Here is a 27,119-nt window from a genome sequence, read left to right on the forward strand (position 1 = left end):
CTGCCCCCCCACCCCCCCCCCCACCCCGCCCGGCGGCCTGAGGGGGCCGAGGGAGCGGCCCCGGGCACCGCAGGGCACCGCAGGCCGCCGCCTGCCCCCGGCCCCGCCTCGCCCAAGGTGACCCCGCGGCCGCCCCCGGTGCGGTTACGGGGCTCGGCGTCGCACCACCGACGGCGTTGCGAAAGGGAGCGGGCTGCCGGGGAGGAGTTGTGGTGGTTTTTTTTTTTTTTTTTTTGGCTTCTCCCTTTTGCCGCCGCTCGTGGCATAAATAGCTCCGGCTACGCTTTTTCAAATGGTATTGTGACTTTCGAGTCGATGATAGCTCTCTAAATATATGTATTTGAGTGTTTTTGCTGTGGAAGGAAATGCTTATCAGAAAGAAGGCTCTAGCTTGTTGTGCCTTGCAGTGGTGAGAGTGGAGAGCAGACGTGGTAATCCTGTGGCTCACAAGCCGTACGTATTCTGCCAGGACAATTTAGGCGATACCCAGCCCCTTCTGGCAGCGTTCCTTGCCCAGGGCTACAGGCTGCCCCCCCTGCGCTGGCAGCAGCAGTCCCGGCTACCATCTTTCTATCAAAATTCCCACTTGACACCCTGGGCTACCTGCCTGCCCAGCACCCCCATCTCAGCCTAACTCTGAATGACCGTACCCTTTGTAGGACACTGCTTTACATGCACACACCAGTGTGCAATCAAACCAGGTACCACTGGAAAATTTCAGGTCCCCTGAGTCTGTACAGTGGTGTACACTACATAAATACCAGACAGATCTAACCAGCACGGAGCTCTGCCTTGACGGGTACAAGCTGCCCAGACTACCTGGTTGCAAGGTTCTGGGAACACTTACCTGAATTATCCCGATGTTTTGTACATTGAAAACCCACCAATAAGCCATTCAGTTAAAAGATTTTCTCCTACATTTTCACCTTTTCACTTTCATTATCCTGATCTGTGTGATGTGGCTTGCTTCATCTGAGTATCTGTGTTTTTATGATTAAAGAAGCAGCCTCTGAAGAAACCAGGTCTTTATTGGTTTGAAGAACAGAAACAAGACAAACACAGTGAGGAAATAACCTGCAAACCACTGGGAGCAGCAATACTGCTACTGTTGAAGAGGACTGTCACATTTTGCCACAGCTGGAGTGTCTTAATTCTCTAGGCACTCACCTAGAGGTTCAGGGAGTTCCTGGTAGTTCATTCTGGCAGGGAAGACCAAGTAGATAGCTATGGCTAGATCTGCACAATGAGAAGTTGAGCTCAGGAAAAGAAAAGGGTACTTTTGCAATTGACCATCAGATCGCTCAGACAATGACAAAGAATCCAAACCAAAACAAAACCTGAGGCATTGTTACATTTCGATAGATAAGCGTCTGATATTGTCACAGATAAAGATGTTACCCCGGTTTTAAACATTTTCCCCACTCCAGCCATCATCATTTTCATCTCAGCCAGATTGAATCTGAGTCAGCTGATTTTCATCCAGGTGCTGACAGGCATTTTGATATCCTTGAGAAGACAGCAGCAGCACTGCTAACAAATGAGATATGCTGCAGTATCTTTAACATATTCTTGGCGTTAGAGCTCATCCCTTCACTAGCAAACCATGCTGCACAGGCTCCATATGTGAGGATCCACCAAGGTCCAATAGCCATTACTACCCTCTGGGATTTGCTGGACAAGGATTGGCTGGTCAGAGCACATCTTTCTGCAAAATTCTGTATACGCGCACACAGCATGCATATATATATGTGCAGCAATGCATTATGCTAGTTCTCAGATAAGCACATGCCTGGAATACACATGCAGCACTGATACATTTGCATAAATGTTTACACCCAAGCACTCTCAATCAAAAACATAACATATAACACGTCAACAGTGCTGTGAAACATTAAATGAACCACTTCCATGATCTCAGTATTATGTGTCTAAATGAAGATATACAGACTCAGAGCCGGACATTCTCATTCACTCTGCAGACACAACTGATGCTATCTTAATAGGTTAATATTAATGAATTAATTGCACAACTTATCAATGCTTTGTTATAGTATATATATGTGTATATATAGTTAGCATTCAAAGCATTGACTCTAATTCTAGCCCTTAGCCCTAATTCTCAATCTGCCTTACTTAACTTCCTTATATAAAATCCTTTGACGCCGAAGTGCCTCATGTCACTGCTCACACAACAGTAATCTCTTCTTTAAGTTTCTTTCAACACAATTGGTTAAACAATCAAATCATGCAAATATGAAAAATGCTCTGTTCATATGTTAGAAAAACTCAGTAATGGCACAATCTAAAAATTTTAGATTTCATTTGTTTTGCTGATTTGTTTAAGATTTAAGAAAAAAATAAACAGCTATGCTGCAAGAAGTTCAGCCCAGCAGTTTTAGAGCTATACACATTTAATGATGTAGTTTCAGTGACTCACAGTGGGTTTTAATCCATTTTTCTACATATTCGTTGGGTACTATTGATTAGGAATATCCTAGCAAGACCAATCTTTTCCTCTGATAAAGCCTAAAGCTCTGTAGAAGATGTATAGTTCCCTAATGAAACTTGTAAATTCAACTCTACATAGACTCAGAACTAAAAATGAGAGGGTCATTTCAGGACAGGGAAGATAAATTTCTGGTAGATTGGAGGCTCTCACATGTGCTTTTAATGGAAATCACTTTTTCATACAGTAATTACTTCTGAAGCCACATTTCATTTCACTCAGTAATCACACCAATTTCTAGATGAGATAGCAGCATTTCTGCAGCAACTACAATAGTTGATTTCAGTACGGATTTGAAACAAATCACTACATTTAAAGCATTACACAACTTAACTTTCTTCCCTTGCATGTAAGGTGGGCCTGCATTGCAAGGGATTGGCATATAGAGTCTGACAGCTTTGTACACTCATACTGATAATTCTTACTCTGAGCATATAGGCTCTGCTCAGGTAATGGATACGCACCTGCCTTAGTTGGTATTCTCTTGATGTGGCTTTAGGATTGCAGCAGTGCTTGTAAATTGCACGGTTTGAACACTCGTCTTTGACTGCTTTTCCCTAAATCCCACATTCCGGCATCTCTGAATACCACTGCCAGCTTCCTTCTCTACTCCTAAACAGATGATATATTTGGCATTTAACTCTTTGTTTTCCTTTCAGGTTGTTCCAGACTACTGGCACGTTTCCTGCTGCCAGCTAGCCCAGTGTGGGATGTTTTTCTAGCAGGTTGTTGAAGTGTCAAGAAGCATGTGTATCTCTTGGTGAATATAGAAACTATTTTCCAAATTTTACAGCTCCTGACCCAGAAACAGGAATATTCATTGCTGCAGCATAATTTCAGATGTGCCAAGAAAATATCAGCTATGTCATGTAGATATGCTAGGGGAAAGGATGAAAGCTCAAGTACAGCAATTTCCCCTGCTCCATGCAGTAGCTGTACAGAGTGATACAGTACATCATTGTGCAGGTAAGGCCAAATCCATTGATGCCCAACTCATTGCTACTGAGACCCCTCCTCACAGAGAAGAGCAAAAGAAAGGTCTTACACCGTGTTTCTACAGTATCTGAAATTACCAGCTCCTGAATCCAAATGAAACCAGAGCAACTTGGTACAACAACTTGCTCTATCAATTGCCCTGAAAAATGCTCATTGATGCACTCTGACTGTGAGTCCGGGAGGAATCTGGAGCCTCAGGAAAGCATACTGCCCACCTGTGACTGTTGCAATTTTGTAAGACGTTTTAGTTCAAAGTGGGAGGCTTTTTAATTAAGAATAACTTGAGGTTCCTTCAGTGTGACTAGGTACACTTAAAGGAAGATGCTCCAAAGGAATTTTACACTTGCAGTCAACACTTTGCCACTTCCGTCCTTCCCTTCTTGGTGCTAGACATTTCCCAGGATAGCCACTGGTCAGAGAAAGTATTTAAAACATAGAAGCAAAGTGTTTATATATTGTTTATATATTTTCTTACTGCTTTTAGCTATACCTGTTTCACCATAAACCTCTCAAGAGTCATAAGGTTGCAAGGTGGTGATTTATTTTCTTTTCCCTGGTGTTTTAAATATAGATTAAAAAAGGAAAGTTTGAGCTGTGCTTCTGCCTTCCTTCAGTATTGCCTCTTGACAAGATAACATTTGTCATTTACTATGGATAGTAGATATATATTCATTCATTGGAGGTACTAGGTGCTGTCTTGTGATCAATGTCCTACTGATTAAACATGTTTTTTTGCAGAGATAAATTACAGACCTCCTTAATGGGTAAGTCCAGCTGCTCAGTTTTTGCCCTTTATCTTATGTGATCATTTGGGAGAAGAGGCATCGTCTCTCACTATCAGTCAAACAACACTTCTTTCAGTTGCTTATTACTATTCTGCAGGTTCTTCCATGTTTGTAGAAGACACTGCCTGCAAATTTGTGATTCAGAATGAACTACTAATAACTGTTAAGGAAAATTCTTACTGACTTCTGTAACTAACTTTATGTTCCTTTTGTGTATCCTGCTGCCATCAGCTCATTTTAAAGTTTTCCTTATCCACATCAAGAGAAGACCTTAACTTTTGTACACAGGTGTCCAAACATTTTGAATCCATGATAGATTGCCTAGCCAAGAAAAGCAAGGTAGTAAAAAATATCTTGATTTGGTTCACTCTGAACGGTTGATTGTGTACAAAATATAAGAGCAGAGAAGAACACTGAAGAAATTAATTGCATGTCTTGTTCTTGCACTTTAAGTAGTTCAGCAACATATTTGATTTGCAGTACACGAACTATAGAAAGAGCAAAACTTAAGTAAAAATGAATGGTATAGTTGTCTAACATAGTTCCAGTCTAGTCAAAGTTTGAATAACTTTGACTACACAATGAGTATTTCTATTCAAAATGTGTAGCTGTTTAATAAACTGTATATTAAAACATTTTCAGTGCACTTGAATCATCATTATTTGCATGCTTACTGTAATTTAGATGTGACCAATATTATACTAATGTTTGTTCTTACTGTGTATTGAGCATTGATACTCTGGATCACTTACCTTTTGCAGAATAAAAAGATTAAAACAAAAATAGTAGTGTTTTTAGATTTCTCTTTTTAGGCCTTTTCTACAGAGATCTCCAAGTTAATTACACTTGTTAATTTAAAGTACATTAAGCTATATTGAATGCCTCTGTACGTATTTTTATTCAGAATTAAAAATGACCTAAATTCAATTTAGTTTAACTTACTTTGGAAGTGAAATAGGCTACCTTAAATGAAGGTCACTTTAATCCTAACTAAAAGAGTTCACACAATGAGTTTATGAGGCTTGACTACTGCATCTGAAAAAAATAATTTAGATTATTTCACAGTATCACCATGCAGAGAATCCCTCATTCTAGTTTAAAAGCTTATTTTTCACTTTCTAAGAGGTATTCTTATAATTTTATTTAGATAACAGAAGGGAAAATACATTAGAATCATGCCCAATTGGAGTAGATGTCAAGAAAAAAATAGTATTACTAAATAACAGAGCACAAGAAAACAGTGTTCATTGAGAGACATTAACTTTTTTTTTTTTTAGAAGACATCTCTTACCTGCTTTTCCTTTTCTTCTTGATGTCCCCTGTCATCACACAGTGATGTCATGCTGTGTCATCTTTTGGTATGAAGATTTATGACAAAAAACACCAAATTTTGAGCTTGTTATCACCGCTTGATTTCTTTTAAGTGCTAGAATGAGTTAGAAGGAAAAAATTCTGGTCAGAACTCCAGTGCAGATATCTGTGTGCATTGTATATCAAAGACATTGACGTCTGATCATAGTTACACGATGTAAGAAAAGTCTTCTAAGAGAGAACTTCTTTTACTTAGCATTACAGAAGCAGACTTAAAAATTTCTTTGTATTCATCTCAAAAACAGTGGCACCAAATTAACAAAAAAATAACTAAGCATGTTTTTTAGGATATGCTTTCACCTTCAGTACTTACATAGCCAAGTAGAAATTTGAATAGAGTCAGTGTAGACTGTGGCATTAATAGAACGGAAAGTAAAATATATTGAAAGTATACTTTACTGAAATGATCCTGGTAAACAGAAAGCCCAAAATAAGTTCTTCTGTTGTCCAGTGTGTTCAGTGACTTTTCTGGAGCCAAGGTGCTCTAAAGGGATCCTCTGTTTCATGATACAGTTTCAAATGCTTCTGCTTGACTGAGCATGTGTATCTGCAGAACTTCTAAGACTAGAAAAATTATGCCTCTTTCAAAATACTAAACAATTCCTAGCATCATGTATACCTTTCCCGAGTTTAATAACAATTCTTAAGCAATTTGAATATCACACAGAATTCCTTACACTTATAAACAAAGTAATATCCATATCATTAACATTTAGCTGACCTCAGAGGTATTCATATCATGGTTTATATTCACAGATTTGCTTGAAATATCAGTGATACTTCTGCTGGAGATAGAAAATTCACATTTTCATTAAGTGCTAGGTCCCAAAATTTGATCTTTTAAACTTTTTTTTTTTTTGCTTCCAACCAAGTGATTTTTTTTTTTCCCCAAGCAAAACATGAGTCTTTGCCATTTCTTTCCTCTCTTTTGGTATTTAAAAAGTGTTTATGTTTTTTGTTTGCTTTGTTTTTCCAAAGATGTGATTTATAAGATACAAAGCCACCAACTTTGCTGCTGCTCAGCAAATGTTAGTCTGACTTCAAAGTGTCACTACCATTTGTGTTGATTTGCATCATATATTCTTACTGGATTATATTCACTCCTTGCTGACAACAGCTTCCAGGATCCCAATCACTTTAAATAGAGATGGGATCAGTCAGCTTTATTTATACTTTTGTAGCTATTCACATGCCAGTTCTTCTCAGATGCTACTGTTACCAGCTCTCTAGTTGTGTGGGTTTTGTTACTGTTTCTCCATGAGATTTTTGCAAGTAACTACCAGCTTCTTTTGTACATACTCTGCAAATCTTTTTACTGCTTTAGTATTATAAAATCATTTCAAGCAACCCAATAAATTAGGAATAACGACAGTTAGTATTGACATACCTAAATCCAACCTTCACTGTATTCTACTCAAGTGCCTGTCCTATAACTTGTGTCCCCCAGTCATATATCATCACTGGGTAAAGAAGTCTAGCTATGAAGCTTTTTTAATGCAGAATCAGCTCTTCAGCTGTAATATATTTAGTAGTGCTCTCTCAAAATAGAAAACCAGTCTAGGATGGCTCTCCTGGTTTATTATTTTTACCTAGAAGCATGTTTTTGAACAGAAACAATACATTTTCTGGGGAAACACAAACCCTGAATTTTACCCATTTATCTTTCTCCAAGCAGTTGATTTTCTCAGGGGGTTATAACACAGGTCCTAGAAATAATGGGATATGTATTACATTCAATTAGACGTGCATAACTACTATTTGCTCTCGTGGTTACATCATACTGTTGTTTCTTTTGCACACACCATCTTCTGCAAAGGTCCTTTGTTCATATGAGAACGGTCATCTCAGTCAGAGGTGTTAACAACATGCAGTTTGCTCATGGTTCACAATCCTGGTGCTTGAAGAGTCTGTCAAATTAATACAAGCTTTTGCTTAGCTTTCAGCTTCTCCTATTTGCTCAATTTGTGTTGTTATTCCTTGTTTATGATTTCAAGCTCTGCGTACTTTTAAAAATCTAACTTCTTTGTCTTACAATATTTTGAGCCTTGGTCACATCTAAGGTGTCAGAACACTATGCAGTCCAATGCTTTATTCAAGTACCATTTCCTCAGCATATTCTAAATTGCCTCATCTGGGGTTTACTTCTCCCAGCAATCTATTACTGTACTATTCCCTCTCCATTTTATTGCAAACCAGGGGCTAATTAGCTTTATAGAATTGGAAGGTTTTCTTAAATATAAAAATCTTCAGTAGTCCTTACCCTAAGACAGACTAATGCCATGCTTTATTATAATACCTTGTAACAGGCAAAAATATACTGAGCTAAAATTTGTCACCCCAACTGTATAAACTACAAAATACTTTCAAACCTTCAGGTTCAAAATATGTAACTTTCATATGTTTTTTTAATTATTATTTTTAAATTTTTTTTTTAGAATATAATACTCCTCATTTTTTGTAACAGCTTTTGAACTATCCTGTTTTGCCTGGATTGCTGAAAACTGCTAAATATGCCAAATGCATCAGCACTTGCTATTTTCAGAAGGAAAACCTTCTGGTTGACTTGCTTTTAAATAACACCTAGTGCTTCCAGATGTACATTGGAGTGTTCTTTTATTCTTTTCCAGTAGTTTCTGGTATTTCCAGAATTTGAGACTTTAAATGTTCTGATTTCTTCAGTGTCTTTCATTTCTTATTACTGCCAGTGCCATAAATGAGGAGTCATTCTAGGTTCAGATGATTACAGACATTTTTTAATCATTTGCATCATGTGTCTTTTCCTCACACTTAGGAGACAGAAAACTAAAACTCTAAGGGAACATTTATACCAGTAACCTTTCATTATGAAAAATTATAAAGAAAATTAAAGTATTGCATTTATTGCATGAATCAATTCATGCAATAAACAAACAGTAAAAGCCACTTTCCATCCAAAAAAAAAAAAACAGCCAAGAAACAAACTTAGAAATTTTTGAAGATCTACTTTTGGTTTGTAGATCTCCTTCTAGCTTTGTCAGACAATTATCTATGGTGCTAGCCAAGAAGAATGTATTAATCCTCAGCAACATAAAGTGGTTATTCCAAGTGGTTGTAATGCAAATACTGATGTAAAAGCTTTTCCCTCTCAACTCTAGAATCTAAGATGTCACTGGCAGAATGTGGTTTGATATCAGATGTTCTGTACTTTTGATAGTTGCATGACCAATCCAGCAAGAGAATATTTTCAAGCATGTTCTTTTTATCCCAGAGATCTTTGACTTCTACTTGCATTTAATCCAAGACAGATTTACAGATTTTTTTAAAACTCAATTTAACATCTGAAACGAACTCATTTTCTAATAATAGTTGACATAAATATGTTGCTCCCAGTGAACCTTTTTTAAAATCCATGTTAAAAGATTATAAACATGAAATACAGGTTTTTCACAGGAATGTGAAAGTTTGTTTGTTTTCTAAATTAGTATTAGGTATTACCATTTTAATTGTCACATTTGCATGAAAGATCTCCATCCATTCTATTTTGCACAAACGGCAGATCTATTCCCAAGGAATATACGAATCAAATGTCTACATATAGAAATTAACTTACAGCACTGGAAACCAAAGAAATACTTAAACTACTTTTAAATAATTTCTGGAAAAGACAATTAATCAAGATCTAATAGAGAACATATAGCCATACAGATACCTGACCCTGTTAGGGATAACGTTGACACTTATTTATGTTATGGCCAGATGCAATATTTTAACTTGGGGTGATGCAATTTTGTGTGGATCACTTAAAACAGATACCTTTGAATATCCTCTGGATCTTTCGTCAGAGATCTAAGAAGCGTCCTTTTCCTAATGCTAAAGGCTTCAAGAGCTTTTAAAGGAGCCTTTAAATACGCTATAATATGTCTTCTCACACTCTGCCTGTACTCCTTTTTTATCCCTTTTTGTCTCCCTTCCTCTCCTTTCCCATTCCATTCAGTTCACTTACTTTTTTCCCCCTCTGTTGTACTGCAAATTTACTTACAATGTAATTATTTTTTAATAGTTGAAAGCTACTGAAATTCAGCATCACACTTGGATGATGGTTAGCATCCCCTGCTTTGTCCAAATAATGGGGACATTAGGCCTCATTTACACTAACAGATTTGAACATAAATATGCGTGCATGTCTAAATGAGTTGGGGCCCTACCTGGTCATTATTAAAAAGGCAAACCACAGTTGAGATTTCTAATCCCTTGAGCGCACACACACGGAGGCAAAGGCCATAAAAGCCTTTGTTGAAGATAAAAGTATTTTTCCTGGAAGTCTAGAACAAAATCCTACTTCGTACTCAAAAGAAGCTTTGTAATCAGTGGCATCAGGATATTATCTGTAGTACTGGGCCTGGGTTATTCTATTTTTGCAGCTGTTCCTTCTTATAAAGCATCTTAAAGAAAACACTTTGCTTACATGCTGCCATAACATTCCACCAAAGTATTGCAGAGAAAGGAGCATAATTAGCCATATTTGTTCCATCAAGGTTAGTATAGGACAGAATCTGATTGGGTAAAAAAGACATTAGCAATGGTTCTCCTAGGCAAGTAATTTATTCCTATAATTTCTTAGGTATGCTAAGTATGATAAATGCAGGTTACTTTGTCCTTCATTTAAAAGTACTTTCTTAATGGAAGATAGGGGAGGGATATTTCTTTTCTAATCTGCTACCTGTTTCAATGGGGAGCTAAATGTTTTAAATAATGATCCTTTTACATACAAATAATACAATCGTTGCCAATACTTATCAGTTGCGCAGTGCTTTTTCATCCATAAATCTCAGGTTGAGACAGACAAATGATGTCAAGGGCTTCTGGAAGTTCCAGTGCTGTTAGAGAGTGGCAGTCCCCTGGCAGCTGGGATTTCTAGGGAGGGGAGGAGAGAAAGGCTGGAAGAAGCATGGAGAAACCAGCAGAACCCCTTGTGAAGGGCATCTTAACCCTGCTGCAAGAGAGGAGAACATTGTAACCACAGTAAGGGAATAAAGTAGTGCAGAACAGAAGAGATTTTGAAAATGGTAAAGGGAGAGAATAAAGAAGCCAGAAGAATTACAGCACACGCAGAAAAAGCAGAGAACACAAAACAGATAAAATCGTTACAGAGAAGAACTTTTAGACCTTGTCTCATTCAACAGGAAAACATATTACGGTCTTTTAAGACACAAAATTGCAGGGGAGGTAACACGTTCAGCTTGGGAAGAAAGAGTGCTACTTATGGCTAGGAGAACCTGTGCTTTTGTTATGGTCTCAGCAATGCATGAGCAGTCCAGGTTTATCCTTGGCTGTGCGGCTGCTGTGTGCACAGAGCTTTCTAGTCACTTTCCAACAGTTCCAAATAAAATAATTTGCAGACATTTGGTCTGAACAAACTGTTTTAATGTATGTTTGGACATTCAAAATGATGTCCTAACTTTGAGTAGGGCCTCCCTTTTCTATCCTAGTTGATATAAAATGTCATAACCACTCAATGGAATCACTATTGCTTCTTGGACAAATCAGTCCTCCAATTTCATGGGATTTTTCCTATAAAATAAGGACATTTAAGCTATATTATCTATTGTATTCATAGAATGGTTCAGGTTGGAAGGGACCTTAAAGATCATCCAGTTCCAACCCCTCTGCCATGGGCAGGGAAAAAAGTCACAGAAGTATGTTCTCCCGTCTGAACCAAACCCAGGCTTCATCATGATTATGTAAGGTATGGTTGTAGCAGTCTTGTTGCTTTTCTACAGAAAGTAGGTGTGAAGGAATTTAAATATGCTCCTACATCAGGCTGTGCATTTCTCCATAGGCAGGGCACTCTGAAGTTCGTTGTCTTTCTGCGATTTGGATAGTACAGCACAAACAAGATAGGCCCCTTTAAATGTCTCTGGTTTATCTGGTTGCTTAGGACAACCCCTGTAAACATCAGAAAAAAAAGCTGGGGACCTTGAGGAAATAAATAGGTCATTTTGGAACAGCCAAACTCTGTATCTGTACCTGTATGAGGAGACAGTCTCTGTAAAAATATATATTGCACACTTCTCTTGGAACATTTTATACTTTTAGTCTGTACTTGTTTTATTTTCTGATATATAGCAAAAATAAATATTTTCTGACAGCTTTTCCTCTCATTTTCTACATTGCTTGTGATAAATATTTACTGATTTAATACTTACATATACATATATAATGAAATGAGATTATAAAGAAAACTAACTATACAGAAATGAAAACTCTGCTTCTCATTTTAATTTGACAGCGTGTTTTTGTTTTTGAGGTAGCAGCTTTAGAAAGGTGAAGAGCCTGTCAGAAAGCTGATTAAAAATAGTTCTGGGAAAATTAAAGTGTTACTCTTTCCAATATTGCTATATCTAATTGGCAACTAAATAGAGGGGTTAAGTATTAGCTAGATGGTAGGTATTTCAAAGCTTACCCTTACTGATAAGAACCTTGTACGCTGTTTCAACCTTACACGCGGTTCCATAAAGTTAAATAAAGCCAGCCTGACAATTGTGTCCCTGATATTTTGGAACTCAAGGTTTTTGTTTATTTATTTATTTTTCCAGATGATACTTTAGAAGTGAGATTTAAGTTTTATCTAGTTTGTGTCCTCTCCTGGCCTTCACTACTACTACTTTACTACAAAGAGTTGCTTCAGAAAATGATTATTACTGCTCTACAGTATTACACTTCTATTCTGGATTTAAAGTGCAGTATTTTTTCAGTGTATGTACCCCTTTCATTGTTGTCTGCAAAATAATTGTTATCTGTGAGAGACAGATAGACAAGTGAGCTTGGTCATACATGAACAAGTTAATTTTGAACTCTATATTATGCCTTAAATTAAGAAAGAAATCTCCATTTACTTCTTGTGAATGTTGTAGCTCTCTACTTTGTACTTGGTATAAAAATACACCCTAAACTAGCTTATGGAAAACCCATGACAGTGTCATTATCTCATGTATAAAGCCTATGTTTTTGTGATTAGATAATGAAGAGTCTTAAGCAATAAAGTTATTAAATAAGAGTTAAATAAGAATTAAATATTTCATTTGTGAGGTTCAGTTACCTTAAGAGTTTTTGGTTGAATGCTAGGAACGTCACTCTTCCTTTCCTTTTTGTGAGAGAGAAGAAGGAAATTAAAGAGTTTCTTGTTCAAGTAATCCAAGTTCATATTGTTTTAAGTTTCATGTAGTCTTTAAGTGAGGACAGAATAAAAGGAAAATATAAGTGAGGAAAAAAAAGAGCAAAACTATTTAAATCTTCCACAACTGTCAGAGTTTTGAATGGTAAAAATCTTGTCAAGTTTCCATCGTCCTGCTAATTTTGGTGTGCTTTTTACAAAACAAAGTTATTCTGAGTCAACATTTCTCTTCCACCTACTTTATTGCAATAGACATTTAGTCTGATATAGAAGTAGGATGGGACTTGGAGAGTAGCAAACCCACAGTCTGCCACTACCTGCTTCAAATTATCATCTAAAAAAAACTTTCCTTTTTAAGTAAAAACACAGTCCTTTAAAGGAATTAGGACTGTTATTAAATTGTCTTTTCAACATTTCAACGTTTTGAACCCTATTCATTTTAAAAGAATAAAGCATCTTTCATGATGATGCAAGTTCCCCCCCCCCCCCCCCCAAAGGAATCCACATTAAACATAATAAAATCATTTCATAGCATATTGTTCCTCAAGTCCTCAGTTCATATATCTCAGTTTATTATATAACCTCTGTTAATAAATCCTTTTAGTGAGTATTTTACAATACAGGTAAATTCAAAGCTTCTAAAAGTAATAGAACAAAACCAAGTAAACATTGCTCAGCTTATAGAAAATATTACCTTAGCTCTCCTATGAGCTGACTCCTATGCTGCTTATCTTTCTAGAAACAGAAATTTTTATTATAAATACCAAGCAAGATTCAACTGAAAAGATTAAGCAAACAAAATTGTGTTGTTATATGGAAAGGTTCCCTCTGTTCAACAGATCAAATTAAATTTCACATACCCATCTATACAGACAAAGATAAAACTCATATAAGACATACAATACAAAAACACATTATGAAAGGTAATACAAAATGGAAAATCTTACATGCTATTGCAGAGCTTCAAAGGAAAGATACCCACAAATCCTCCTTGCTATGAAAATTACTGTATCAGGCTACAGAGGACACTAATAAGCCTTAGTGGCTCTGATCTGCCCCACCTGGAGGCTCCCCCACACCCTTCAGAGCTCTATTTATTCTGCCCTGAGGTTTCAGCCTCCTACTTAGGCTATGCTAGAGGAATGCTGGTATCTTGCATAGGCTTTGCCTAGGTATAAAGCTGTTGTGTACTAGCTGTATCTCTAGGGTGGCTTCCTAGCTTGGCTTTGTACCTGTCTCATCACCACAATATTGCCTTATGATATGGGCTGTTGATTGGTTCCAACTGCTGTCTCAGGTCTGTTCTGCTTACCTTGCTCAGATAATATGAGATGGGTTGCTGAGGCTCTTGTTCTGTGGCAGGGGGATCTCTCTTGGCTTGTGCTCCCGTAATGAGCAGTCATACTCTTGCTGCCTCCTAGTATGTTGTATTTCTGTAATATAAATTTGAACTTTCTTAAGTTCATGTAATTTACAGAAGATTCAGAGTACTGCCCACAGCCCAGATGCAATGAGAACTGCCATTCAGTACTGTTTCTTGCATGAAGATCTGTCCCATGTAAACAGACAGTTGTTCTGTTTTACTTGCTGTGCAGTACAAATTCAGCCTTGGTAGGGTTTTACCATATGTTGCTAAAGAGGTTACTGTGATTCTAACCTTAACTATTCCTATAAATGCAGATTGCTAGACCTTGACCCCCAGTATATGTCTTTCTACTTTTTTCTCCAAAAATATTTTGCTGCTTTTATTACCCCTATGTCCTCTGCTGCAACATCCTAATTTGAACGGGTGAGAGGCAGTGCATGATGCGTTCAGGGTGCCCACTTGGCCAGGCTAAGAGGCATTTGAGGAAACCAAATTGCAGTGCAGAGGCACCCGAGCATCTGACCCTGTGCATAAATAAGCTCTGACAAATCAGAATTCAGTGTGTGTAGTTTAGATGGCATTGCATCATGCAGCACAGTGCACCTTGTGGTATGGACATTAAGAAAAATTTTTCACTGTTCATGAAACTTCTCCATCTTACTACACTGGAGAAGGTAGTATTGATTCTGCTGTCACTTCACTGTGCTGCTTTCTTTCAAGTCTAGTAATGAAATGACTTTGAGTTCAGAAATGCTTTATCCTCTCTTCCATGTACAGCATGGTTACAGACACATCTAGCGTTCTTTTTAGCAAGAGAACAATAGTATTTATATTATGTAGGTGGAAAAAAACAACATACCAGTAAATACTTAAAAGGATTCTGTAGTCCTGTCATAGTCATTAGAAGATGCTTGTCACCCTTGCAAAATTTTACAGCTGGGGAAAGCATTTTGCTTGTATTTAACAACCCCAGAACTGATCTATTCATGCAGCTAGAAACTGCTTTGAGATACAATGGTAGACCCATGGAAAGAGGTTTTTGTATCATCTAGGATTTACAAAATCTTAACTTTTGAGGACTTTTTTGTGTGCAAACAGTGAAGAATGAACATGTTTCAATGTTTTAATGGTGCATATTAATGAAATTCCAGCTTCAGATTAATGCTCTGTCTACAGCTATATTATATTTAAATATCAAAACTACAATAGCCCCTTTTATAAGAAAACTATGTATTTCTGAGGTATAGGATTCTTCAGGGTTTAGTTCATGTGAAAACTTGTATCTGGACCTGCAAATTCAGAAAGATATAGATACTGCTGTATCAATACTATACAGGATACAAATTCTGGAGATACTACTTATAAAGTAAAATCATGGGATTTTTAAACTATTAAGAAACATGACAAGGATATAAATTAATACTCTATGCTAATTTTTGTAACACAGTCTATGACATCTAATCAGTTGAGCACATGAATGGGATCTGGGAGGACTTGTGTACTTTGTTCTGCCAGAAACTCCAAAGGTCATGTTCCAAGCAAAGCATGAAGTAAATTTGCTAAATGCTGAAAACAGATTTTCTCAACCTTGTACGTATTTCAGATCTTTATCTACTGTGTGGCTTGCAACATAAATTCATTGCTGACGTGACATTGAACCAATACCACTGGGGGAAAAAGATTTGAATCTGTATTTTAATGGAGATGCGTAATATTTACCTGCTAGCATTGAGAGTAATGATTGTACAGGATTGTCAAGTGAATGAAAGACTGTCCTGCCTAGGACAACCTTTTCACACAAACTTTAATACTGTATGTAAAAGGATTTATTTCTCTTCTTCACAACCCAAAATTAAATTAACAGTGTATCAAGAGACCTTAATAATGAAAATAAGTGCAAAGTTTGAGATGTCCATAATTGAAAGAAAAGACCTAGAACCTCTCTAGGTCAAAAAGCTTAGATACCAACATAGAGACCAATTGTTTTTACTAAAAATTGTTAAGGTGGTAGAAATGCAATATCACACAAAGTAGTTGTCACATTGCAATACACCAAACCAATGAACTGATCCCTTCGGACACAATTTCAATGAACCTGTATGAAACAGCTTTCAGTTACACTTGGTAAGATGATGATTGTTTGAAGAGTCTGAGAACTTTTATGCTATAGAAGGGCACACTAACTACATCCAAAATACCACAGCTTTATTGGTGCAGAAATTTTTCTCCATTTCCATTTTTCTTCTCAGTGATTCCTGACCATACTGCTTAAGTAATGGTTTATTTCCCATGTCCGACTGAAAAGGACAAGCTGCTCACGCATCTACTTGGGCCTGCAGGCCAGCAATACCATAGATAGCCTTTGATAATATTGTATGATCTTATCCCAGTTTGTGAATATTTATGAAAACTATCTCCTGAATTACAACATCAGCTTAGTTGACCAACAGATATAAATTCCCGCTTTCCTTCAATACGAATCATTTGGTTTTACAACTCCCATGCAGTGGAAATTTTTTACTGGTTGATGGCTGCTCAGCATAAAGAAATGTCTTTCCAAACTGCTTAAGTTATGAGACTCCCTTTTTCTTAGGGCAGACAACAGACAGGAATTTGACAAGGTTACTTGAAAAAGTACCTCCAAGCTTTGATTACTAAACAGATAAAGACTCCCTGAAATGATATCTTTTGTGGCTAAAAATAAAGTGCTCATGTCTTAAAGCCGTTTAAAACCATGCCTGAACTAAAGGGGCCCCATTAAGTTTGTGTAATTGACTGCAGTCTGCGGATGCCCTTGGTACTATGGTATCTGCTTACATCAGTACTGAATTTCACCCAGAGCGTGTCTGGAGTGATGAGGACTATAAAAAGTTATTGTATGAAATACTGTGTTATGTCAATATTATACTGCTACAGCTTGTAAATTCGCATTGATCTGTATAATAAAATATGTTTACAGCGGCAATGAACTCAATCAGACACATGGCACATGTTTGGAGATGTATGGTTTAAAAAGCCATCTTGCTGGGCATTTGATTTCCAGGAGATAATCCCAGACAGCACTCTGAAGATTAGAGCGACGGGAGATAAGAAGCTGTGACAGGCTGGCAGTGTCTGCCTGAACTCCATGCCCTATTAGCAGGTGTTGGTGCTGCTGGGAAATTGTTGCATGGATTTTAACACACCAAGCAGATGGCTTATTATAAAAGAAATGGGTGCTGCTCTTCAAAGCAAAAAATATGAATGGGCTGAGGAGTCTTGCAGACAGAATCCTAAGGGAATATAAAGTGTAGGATGAGAGCTTGAGCTGAACCTTGTTTTTTGACTGATAATGCTTTTTTTGGAGTCAGACTCTAGGACATAGGTGATTTTTGACTGCGCAGACTGTTTGGATATAGTTTTATAGCAAGCTGGAAAATGCACCTGTTCAGAAAAGCATAATTAACTACTTACTAAATGTATTCAGAGAGGAATGTTGTGCAAACAGAAGAAAACGCTTGGAATTAATAAATTTCTTATTGTACATCCACATGCTGGATTTGTTTCAAAGCTTTTGAACTTCATGATTGTTATCTCAAATGGTTTGAAATTCTGGCTTTCTGGTATTCCACTGCACAAACAACTGCACGAAGATAAAACCTGGTCCAACTGCAGAGGCAAAATGCAACTTCAAGTTTTCTGGGTCATATCAGATTGTGCATCCCACTGCACCTCCATAAGGTGATGGTTGAGTGGACAGGAGAAATGTTTTCATTTCAAAGCCTATTTTGTCACTGCTCAAACACAAGTAGTCTTTGAAGTACTTAATTATCCCCTGTGTAATTTGAAGAAATATTGACTGACTTTGACATGGTTTATAAATATTCAGCATCACAGTGCTGATAATTATTCAGGGAGTAAGTTACCAGTAACCAGAAAGGTAAAATAGAAATGGTGTTCAAACAGTCTTCTCCTAAGAAATAGGATTGATCTGACTGTCTCACACTTTAAGGCCATAAAAGTACCCACTATTCCTGTGTGGAACTGTAGAAAAGCAAATTTAATAGAAATATGTAGATTTCTGATGGCACATTCATTCCTGGTCTCTAGGGTTTTTCCGTCTTTGTCTGTTTCTTTGTGAAATTCATCAGATGATCTTCATGCCCTAAAAGATATTTCTTTCTGTTACTTCTACTTACAATAATAATCTAGGCACACATTATCTTGAGGGCATCAGTGTTCAGACTGGCTCAATATTCAAACTAAAACTCGATTTAATGATCCTAATCAAGCATCTGGGTATTTAATACCCAGTTGCAATTTCTTACTAAATTGTTAGCTGTAACACTTCAACTTGGGGCAGCGAGTAGCACTTACTTTGAGTTATTCAAAATGCAGGTCACATTAAAAAAAGAAAAAGTAAATCTGATCTGCTTCTGGGAAACAACAGCTAAAAGCACATTTTGGAAGAGATTAATGCCTGCTGCCTCCCAGTAATGGAGATGAGAAAAAGCATTTGTGTGGTCAGACTCCAGTCTTTTCTGGGAGGCTGTGCCACAGACTGCGATTTCCCAGCTGAGACCAGCATCCATTTGTAGCAGTCCTCCTTGGCAGAGCAGAAGCATTAGCTGCACCTTGGAAGTGAGGCTGCCGGAAAATGTCTCCTGGGAGCAGAGCAGGGAGGGGGCACGGTGATATTTTCAGGCTCCAGTTTTGCCTGGGAACTATAAACCAGCAGCTGGGCACAATCTCTCGTCAGAAAGTCCCCTTTGTGATTTGCCACTCTCCCTGCTTACATAACGTGCTTCAGTTCAGCACGGGGGCATGCCTCAGGCTTTGGGCTATAGGTTTAGGGTACAGAAGGGGGGCATACAGCTAAAAACAAATACAGGATCTAATGTAGGCCCACAGCAAGCTCTGACCTGGAGATTACATGCAATGCATGTCAACCTTTTAAATCGTTTCATCTGCAGTCGATGGCATAATTCCAAATGACTCTAACGGAAAGAAAATCAGACCTTTCCCTACAAGCATCCTGTAGCACAGCTGTGAGAAAAATAAAGAATGCTTACGCGGGGACAGACCTGGATCATGTTGCCTCTGCTTTGGCACGTGATTTTTCATTAAAATTTAGGTCTGTTCCTACAAACACTAACCTACATAAGCTAGCACGTGAATTTCAATGAGATTATGTATTTGTGGACAAATTATACCTCTGCTTCTATTTTTTTGACAAGCGTAACCAAGGTTTGAGCAGTAAAGAAATGATAATTTCTGCATATCTGTAAAAACCACAATGTAAACTGTAAGGAAAACCAATTAAAAATAACATGTCTGTGAAAAGTATGAATTTCTTCAGGTTTACAGGCTATGCATCTGTACTGCACAGGAAAAGTCTCCCGTCTCTTTTGTATCCCTGAAGGATTCCTCATGTGGCTTTCTGTCCTTAACAGCCAGCCTGGCGTCTGCAAGACCCCCCAGCCTGTTCCTATTAAACTAGCAGCTTACCTTGCAGGATGTTAAAGCAGGAGGAAAAAAAACATACACTGCTGACCGACTCACAATTACATTTTCAACCAACTTTACGTGCTTCGCATCATTTTAGCGGGTTTCAAATTGTCATCTTTCTTCGGTGCTAGGTGTTAAAAAATATTAAAAATCTTTATTTGATGAATGCTTCTCCTTTTTTTTTTTTTTTTTAAATTTTCTGCTGAACCATTTATGTCATTAAGTCACGCGTCTTATGCTAGGATGCAAAACATTGTAGAAAAAGCCTGAAAGGGCTCTCTCGGAGTTGCCTACAGCACGCAGAGGTTTAAACACTGGTTATAAGACCAAAGGGGAAGGGGAAAAAAAAAATATTGAAAATTGACGGAAATCAGCACAGATCCAGGGATTTCAGCGGCGGCCCGAGCTGTCGCCCGCGGTACCGTGAGCACCCGGAGCCTCCTCCAACGCCCCCTGGCACCGGGGCAGGGCTCGGGAGCACCCCGGCTGCCGGGGTCAGCCCCGGGGAGGGCCGAGGCCGGCGGTAAGGGCGGCTCTGAGGGGAGGAGCGGGAGGACGGCAACCCGGCAGCGGCGACCCCGTCCCCGCCTGAGGCGCGGCGGCTGCGTCCCGCTCGCGTTCCCGGGCAGGGACACGGCGTGGGCCGCTCCCACTGCCGGCCGCGGCGGGGGAGGCAGAGGGAGACCGGCGGCTCCGAGGGGCTGGTCCCGGTCCCGGTGCCGCCTCACCCCGCGCCGGGTACACCGCGCGGCTCGGTGCGGTCACGTCCCCGTGTGGGCGGGCTCGGCCTCCTCGGCGCCGCCCGGCCGGCCGCCGGCGGTGTCCCCCGCGCAGGGAATGGTTTGTTCCTGCCTCCCAGCCCTACGCTCCCGCTCCTCCTCCCGCTAGTGCCCGGCTCGGCGGGCGGAGGAGCGGGACTCGCTGCCCGGGGGGGGCTCCGCCGCACCTCACCTCGCCGCACCGCCCCTCACATCACCGCGCCGCCCGTGAGGCGCCCCCCGAGAGGAGCGCGGTGCCGGGGCCGCCCCGCCAGGTAACGATGAGGGGAGCGGCGGGGCGCCTGCATCCCCCCCTCCGCCCGTGCCGCCCCTGCCGGCGGCCGTTTAACCGCCGTCTCCCCTCAGCCCCCTGCCCGCCGGCAGCCGGGGGGGCTCCGCCGACAGCCGGGCTGCTGTCCCCGGGGAGAGGCGGCGGAGCGGGGCGGCTGCCCGCCGTGATTCAGCATCGCCGCCTGCGCTGGAGGATGAGGAAGAGGAGGAGGAGGGCGGCGGGGAAGGAAGGGGGGGGGGGCGGGGGGGAACGGGCGTCAGGGGCGAGAGCATGGCTGGGGGGGACCGGGGAGCGAGCAGCGAAACGGGGGGTGTGCCCTCGGGGGTTGCGCCCTCGGGGTTTGCATCCGCAGTCCGGCATCTCTAGCGAGGGGCTGGCCGGCTGGGGCCAAATGGTACCAAACGGTACCGAAAATCTGCCGGCAGAGGTGCCCGGTGGAGGCTAGATGTAGGGCAAGCTGGAGCTCTGGCGATGTCAGTCTCCTCGTCCTGTGCTCGCTGCTGGTGGCTGAAGGCCCGTGCTGGGTCAGTTTCTACATTTGAAGCCTCACAGAACTGTGAGCAAAAGGGGAGGCGGTTGATGCTGCATTTGGACGTGTTGCTGAGCTCAAAAACCGGTGTAGGGTCTCAGGGTCTCTCTGATCACGCTTGTGCCTTTCTTATGTATTTGCAGTTTGACTACCGAAATCCGAATGTATTGCTTCTCAAAAATACCCAAACCAGCCATGCGAAAAATAGCTGATAGAGTATTCCTTTCTGCCCCAAACCTTAACTGATTGTTAGCACCTGCAGGTGCTGCATAGCCAGCTAACACTCACAGAAATCTCACTGGCTGTTCTCGCAACCGAAAGATGAGAAGTACTTTTGTGTGCGGGAATTGGTTGTCACCCATATTCTGTAACGTTACCTCAAAATCTACAGAGTGGTTTGGCATCAATAGTTTTTGCCCCCGTTTCAAGTACAAGGATGTAATTTTTCATCCTAGAAATCCTATTTCCCAGAATAGAAAAATATGAATAGAATACCTATCAGTATTACTTTGAACAAAAGTATGACAGAAGCAGTTGTAGTGCCAGGGGTTTTTCCTGTGTGGTGAGCAAACATACCATTTATGCTAGTAGAAGAAGCTATTAATTTTGAAGCCAGATTCTCTGAAGACAAATGCTGTAATGTTTCAGGAAATGATGTGAGCTGCCTCACATATAGTATGGGAATTCTTCCTTGAGGAAGGATTTTTTTTTTTTACCTGTAGGTATCAGTGATATTTTGCAAGAAAGTCTAGACCACTGGTTGTCAGTTTTTTTGCTTGCTCCTTTTTGAAAGATGCCCTCTTTCTATATTTCTGATAGTCTGGGTACATGCCACGTGCTTCCAAAGAGGTCTACCCATCAATTTGGAAGTGTTAAAGAGGCCAGGATATCAGACCCATCAGCAGCTATTTGGTAATTATACTGGCAAGTGAGGAACCATTTCAGTAGTCCGCGGCTCAGGTTTGCAATTAACTAATGGTTTGTTCCCCATCTCTTCCAAAGTGACCAGTGTTAAATGGGCAGCATAGATTAGGTTGTGGACAAGTCTGAAGAACTGGGATGTGAATTGTTCAATAAGCAGTTGGACAATAAACAATCTTGAAATCTTTTTGTATAAATATGATTTCTTCTAAGATCTTTTTCATGCTGTATATTTATAATGAAAGCCATAAATATTTATTTTGAAGATGAAATGTGGCATACTTATGCTGCCCGCTGAAAGTGCCTGCTTTGAGCTGTCAGCACCAAGAAAGACTGAAGCATGATTTCTTGGTTTAAATCATCTCCATCTGTGGGTATTTATTATATGGTTTAAAAATGTCTGCAGCATACATATGGCAAATGAGTCATTTTTTGTACTTCCATGCTTTCTGATGTTCTGTTTTTTAATTTTTTTTTCCCATTATAATGTTGTATTAATAGATTCTTTTATATGTATGCATTCATACAGATTAAGAACGTGTTGTTAAAGGATGGAAATCCTTAGAAAACCAAGAAAATTGAAATGAAATCTTGATGTCTGAAAAAGAGAAATTAATGATAGCATTTCCCCAGCTACCTTGTATCTACTTGCGTAAAACTTCTGTCTTGTCTTCAAAAATGGGTGTGACAACGTGTTGCAATGTGAACCACTAATGTTTTTTGATTTTGTGCTACAATTTTATTGGTGTAAAGAAAAAATATTGACATCAACAATGCTTATTTTCTGTGTCTTCAAGTTTCTGCAGACCTTCAGAATATTTGGAGAGTTATCACTGCCCTGAAGTATTGTGACTTTTGGGCCAATCCTAAATCATAAAAGCACTAAAATATTGATAGGCTTTATATCACTCCATAAAGAAAAAAATGAGTGCTTGTCAGTCTTTTGCTTTTTTCATGAAGTATTTCCATCATCCAGAGTTGACACAGAGACTCTATAATGGTCTGAGGGGGAGGGATTAATCTTTTCCTGAAAGAGGGCAAGAGTCTGTGTGAAGATAGTGGGAGTTCAGTTTATTTGGAAAGTTGCATACAAACTGTCAATGTTCAGAAAATTCATTGCAAGTACCACAGCATATTTTTCAGACGATATTATCTGGATTTTGGTTTTCCCTTATGAACTTCAGAATATCTGGCAGGAGGTTCACTTTTATTTTCCATACACCTCAGAAGTTAATTGGGGCTGTTTGACTTCCAGCAGTAGGATTTAAATTGGGCCTTATTAATTAGGAGGAAGCTCTTTAGAGCTCCATTAATGCTCAACTAAAACCTTGCCAGAATGGTAATTCACAGCTATTCCTTTCGCAGACATTATGAGCTGCCTTTAAAGTTTACTGGAACCTTTTTAACATTAATATTTAAAATATTAATGTATTTTAGATTTAGAACTGAATTCATTGATCTTGACTACACTGGTGGGTAAGAGAAGCATCTGTAACTGAGAGTGGACGTGGGAGGAAAAACCTGTGACATGCTGAAGTGGTCAGCCTTTGTGTTGGTTGGATATTTGAGCAAATCTGTGTTCCACAGTAGTTACCCTTCTTAGAACTGGAACCTTTTCAAGACGAGGAGGCTTCATGCTGCCTTGCTCTACTGGATACTCTTCTTTGTGGTGGTAGTTGTAGGAATCCTCAGCCTCTGTAGGGCCTAAAGTGTTTGATATTTTGCGTGTTCCCGAAGTTATTGCTTGCAAAAGAGTTTCCATTGCCTTCTGTGTTCATACAGCTATACAAAGGCGTATACAAACTGCCATATTAATTTATACATTTATAGATGCTTTTGCTCTTGCCTTGAATTCCATATACCAGGAAACAAGGTCTTGCATAATAGAATAATTTCTTGGTTTTGCATTTTAAATGATTAAATAAAGTGGGCATAGTAGTCCTTGCCTTCAGTATCAGTTTTAGTCTGAATATGGTATGTCCAAAATGAAGATGCACATATATAGTTGTAACGTTTCTTTTCATGTGCTAAAGGTATAAGTTTCATTAGTTTAAAATGTTAAAAACAGGTATTCCTTTAAAAAAAAAAAAAAGCATTGCTTCAAAGGTAATATTTCAGAATATATTCACACGTTTCTTATGATCAGCATTCACCTCTGGGAACAAGGAAACAGTGCTCTTAATGGTGAACGCCAGTTAACAATAATAATGAAAGAAATACAAAAGAAAGTTCCTTTCTGATTTAGGACTTTTTTTTTTTTCTTTATTTTCTTTCTGTGGATTAAGTGGCATGGCAACTCCCACTTATGTTTGAATTTGGTCTTGGAAGGATTCCAGAAAGAAGCCTCATATGTACCTCTGCTCAAATGCACTTTGGATGGTTGTATTACTGTTAATTGATAGAAAAACTGATGCCTAAAAGGATGAAGTGCTTTATGCTGCAATTTAGAAGCCCCTTCTGGCCAGCAGGACTCACAGAGAGAACCAACAGTCACTTTTAAGAAGAGAGAAAAACTAAACACACTTCTCATCTATAATAAATGCTACAGAAAGAAGTAAGTGGGGTGTGGGCTTCGGAGTTAGATGCAGCTATGTGTTGACAAGTTTATTTTCATCCTTGCTTAGTAGCAAAATGCTAAATATATTCTTCTTTAGTTACATTAAAGCATGTTTCCTTCCAACTCTGTCCTTCGGATGACACATGTTTGTTTTATTTTTAGCACTTGAAAACCAGCACAGTAATATCCCTATAGGGTGCAGTGAAGGCATTGGAGTATAGCATGAGAAAATGGAATCAGATGCTTAATACTGAATTTATGCAGTTGAAAAGGTGAAAATCTAGATCCTAGTGATGAACACAAAATAAAAGGTGGACTGGCAGGGCAGAAGATTGTGAGATTTGTCGGGGAAATTGTGCTTATTTACCTGCTCAGACTGGACTTCTGAAAAATACATGGGAGAGCTATGTAATGGGAGTCTCTGTGTTTTCTTGGATTTTTGTGGGAGGTTGTCATGTATTTAGTGTTCATTGAATGTGAAATTTCTGTGAATTTGTTGTATTGTTTTATCCTTCCAAGCTTTTCTGGGCTGGGGGGTGGTGCTGTTCTAAAGCGCATGATATTAATTTTTGATGGAAGAGGTCTGAAAAATATGCAACTTATTCACCTGGAAAAAACACCCTTCCTAATAACGTTTTATATCGTGTGGCTTTTTAGAGGAATATAATATTATTGTAACTTTTTATCTTTCAGTTAACTGAAGTCTTTGAAAGACTATAAAACACTAGCAAGTATTGACAATTAGGCATTAATTTGAATAAAAGATTTTCTTGAAAAATCAAAAAGAGTGATCTGAGAACATGACTTAGTTTGGTACGTTTTGTACCATTTTAAAAATGGAAGCATATGCTGAAAAGAAGATTTCTAAGGATGGATAGGATGTGTTCAGTGAGTAAAATAAGGCGTTACTGCATGAAGGAACAGGAATCAGTGCTATTTTTGGACTGTTGCAAGGACTTTATAAGAGTCAAACATCTTGTAGATGCTGCTTTACATCAGTATCCTACAAGTAAAGAAACGGAAGAAAAATAAAGGAACAATACAGAGCTGGATTTAAAAATTTGGACACTGGTTGAGAAATGATCCAGTTAATGACCTCAAGCAGGCACTGAAACCCTGTGTATTACTTTCTACTGTTGCCTCCTGAGCTGAAGAGAAAATGAAAGGGCCTTACAGCCTTTTTGCCAAAAGTAGCATTTATGAATACAAAAACATACAGAAAGCAAGTCTTTGGTATTTTCTGGGAAAATGTAATAAAATTTATCAGAAATGAAAATAAAAGAAGATACATTCTCATGAGTGGGTGGGAATGTCTGCTGCAGATAGCCAGCACACTATTTAGTTTCATCGATAAAGAAGATTCAAATTCCAGTCAGTCATGGGCATGCATAGATAATGCTGCTCCGGCTACTGGCAGATGACAGATCAATAGTCCAGCTGAGGCAGGCTGTCTGCAACAGTTTGATGGAAGAAAACGGGGACTGTGACAGTATGTGGAGCTACCGGGAGAAGTCCTCTGTGTGAAGAAACTTCAGAAATATTGCCAAAGAGGAAACTTGATTGTTAGAGCCCCGAGGGTGCTCGGACAAGTCCTGCCTGGATCCTCCTGCTTTGTCCCTACCCATGGATCTAGGGATACTGTACCAGCTTAGGCCAAGGCTTCAGCTGCTCTCTGAGGTACGTCACAGGAGTGCTGGTCTCCAGCTCAGCCACAGCCATGCCCACGGCCCCCTTGATCTGGACGGGCTGACTTCCCAGCTCCACCTCAGACCTGCCGTGTCACCAGGGACCTGCCCAGTGACACTGCGCTGTGTCTGACTGTGGTTACTGTCCTCGCACGTGGTGCTGCCCTTGACCTGTTGATCGACTTCACACCTTGATCACAGATCTGCTTCATCACCACAAACTTGTCTGTAGATCTGACTCCTGACTGAAGCAGGCTCCCATTCATGGGGCTCACCTCCTCACCTGGCTTGGGTACCGGGGGTGGCCCTGGCTGACAAGGTTCCTGCCCCCCTGGCCTTTTATTGCACTTGGTTCCTGGTCCATCATTTTTCAGGGAGTAACTGTCCCCTGCCACTCCCTGACTCTGAGGTTTTTTATCAGGTGTTCTGGAGGTGAAACAGAAATAGTTTGAGAAAAGTACGGAGTTTTAGCACATAGGTTCACTGGAGACTGGGTTTTGACCAGCTTCTGCAAGCAAAAGCTTATGGAGTCTGTGATCAACGGGAGCTTTCCTGAGGAAAAGAGGCTGCCTGGAGACAGGACTGGAAAGCTGAATAGCAGTCATCCTACCGAATGGAGAACGGTTGTCAGAGCTAAGTGGGCAGGGATGTGGAGGCTGGATCATATTAGCTCTATGCAAAGCCACCAGAATGCGTCACAAAGCAAAAACAAG

The 27,119-nt window shown here is 39.6% G+C and overlaps 1 protein-coding gene and 1 long non-coding RNA gene across 15 annotated transcripts in view; one reads left to right on the forward strand and one right to left on the reverse strand.

Moving 5' to 3' along the window:
- Window positions 1-23: 23 nt before the first annotated feature.
- LOC310903650 lies at window positions 24-14,108 on the reverse strand. 4 transcript variants are annotated; one of them, XR_014587649.1, is made up of 6 exons: window positions 13,759-14,108; window positions 13,506-13,546; window positions 12,737-12,781; window positions 10,407-10,551; window positions 5,579-5,713; window positions 24-1,671 (listed from the first exon to the last, which is right to left on the reverse strand). It is a non-coding gene; the product is annotated as an uncharacterized lncRNA (long non-coding RNA). The 4 variants fall into 4 exon arrangements; XR_014587650.1 differs by having other exon boundaries at window positions 24-1,715; XR_014587651.1 differs by having other exon boundaries at window positions 24-4,775.
- Window positions 14,109-19,391: 5,283 nt separating this feature from the next.
- Window positions 19,392-27,119, forward strand: part of TTLL7 (tubulin tyrosine ligase like 7) — a 73,278-nt gene continuing 65,550 nt past the window's right edge. For 5 of the 11 annotated variants that reach the window (XM_083847254.1, XM_083847251.1, XM_083847253.1 and 2 more), the window contains exon 1: window positions 20,251-20,697. The gene's annotated coding sequence lies outside the window, so the exon portion shown is untranslated. Of the gene's footprint in view, window positions 20,188-20,249; window positions 20,698-24,449; window positions 24,719-27,119 lie in introns of those variants that run through there. The other 6 variants (XM_083847255.1, XM_083847258.1, XM_083847260.1 and 3 more) reach the window with 3 other exon arrangements.

Source organism: Anser anser, assembly GCF_964211835.1.
Source record: "Anser anser genome assembly, chromosome: 8".
Lineage (NCBI taxonomy): Eukaryota > Metazoa > Chordata > Aves > Anseriformes > Anatidae > Anser > Anser anser.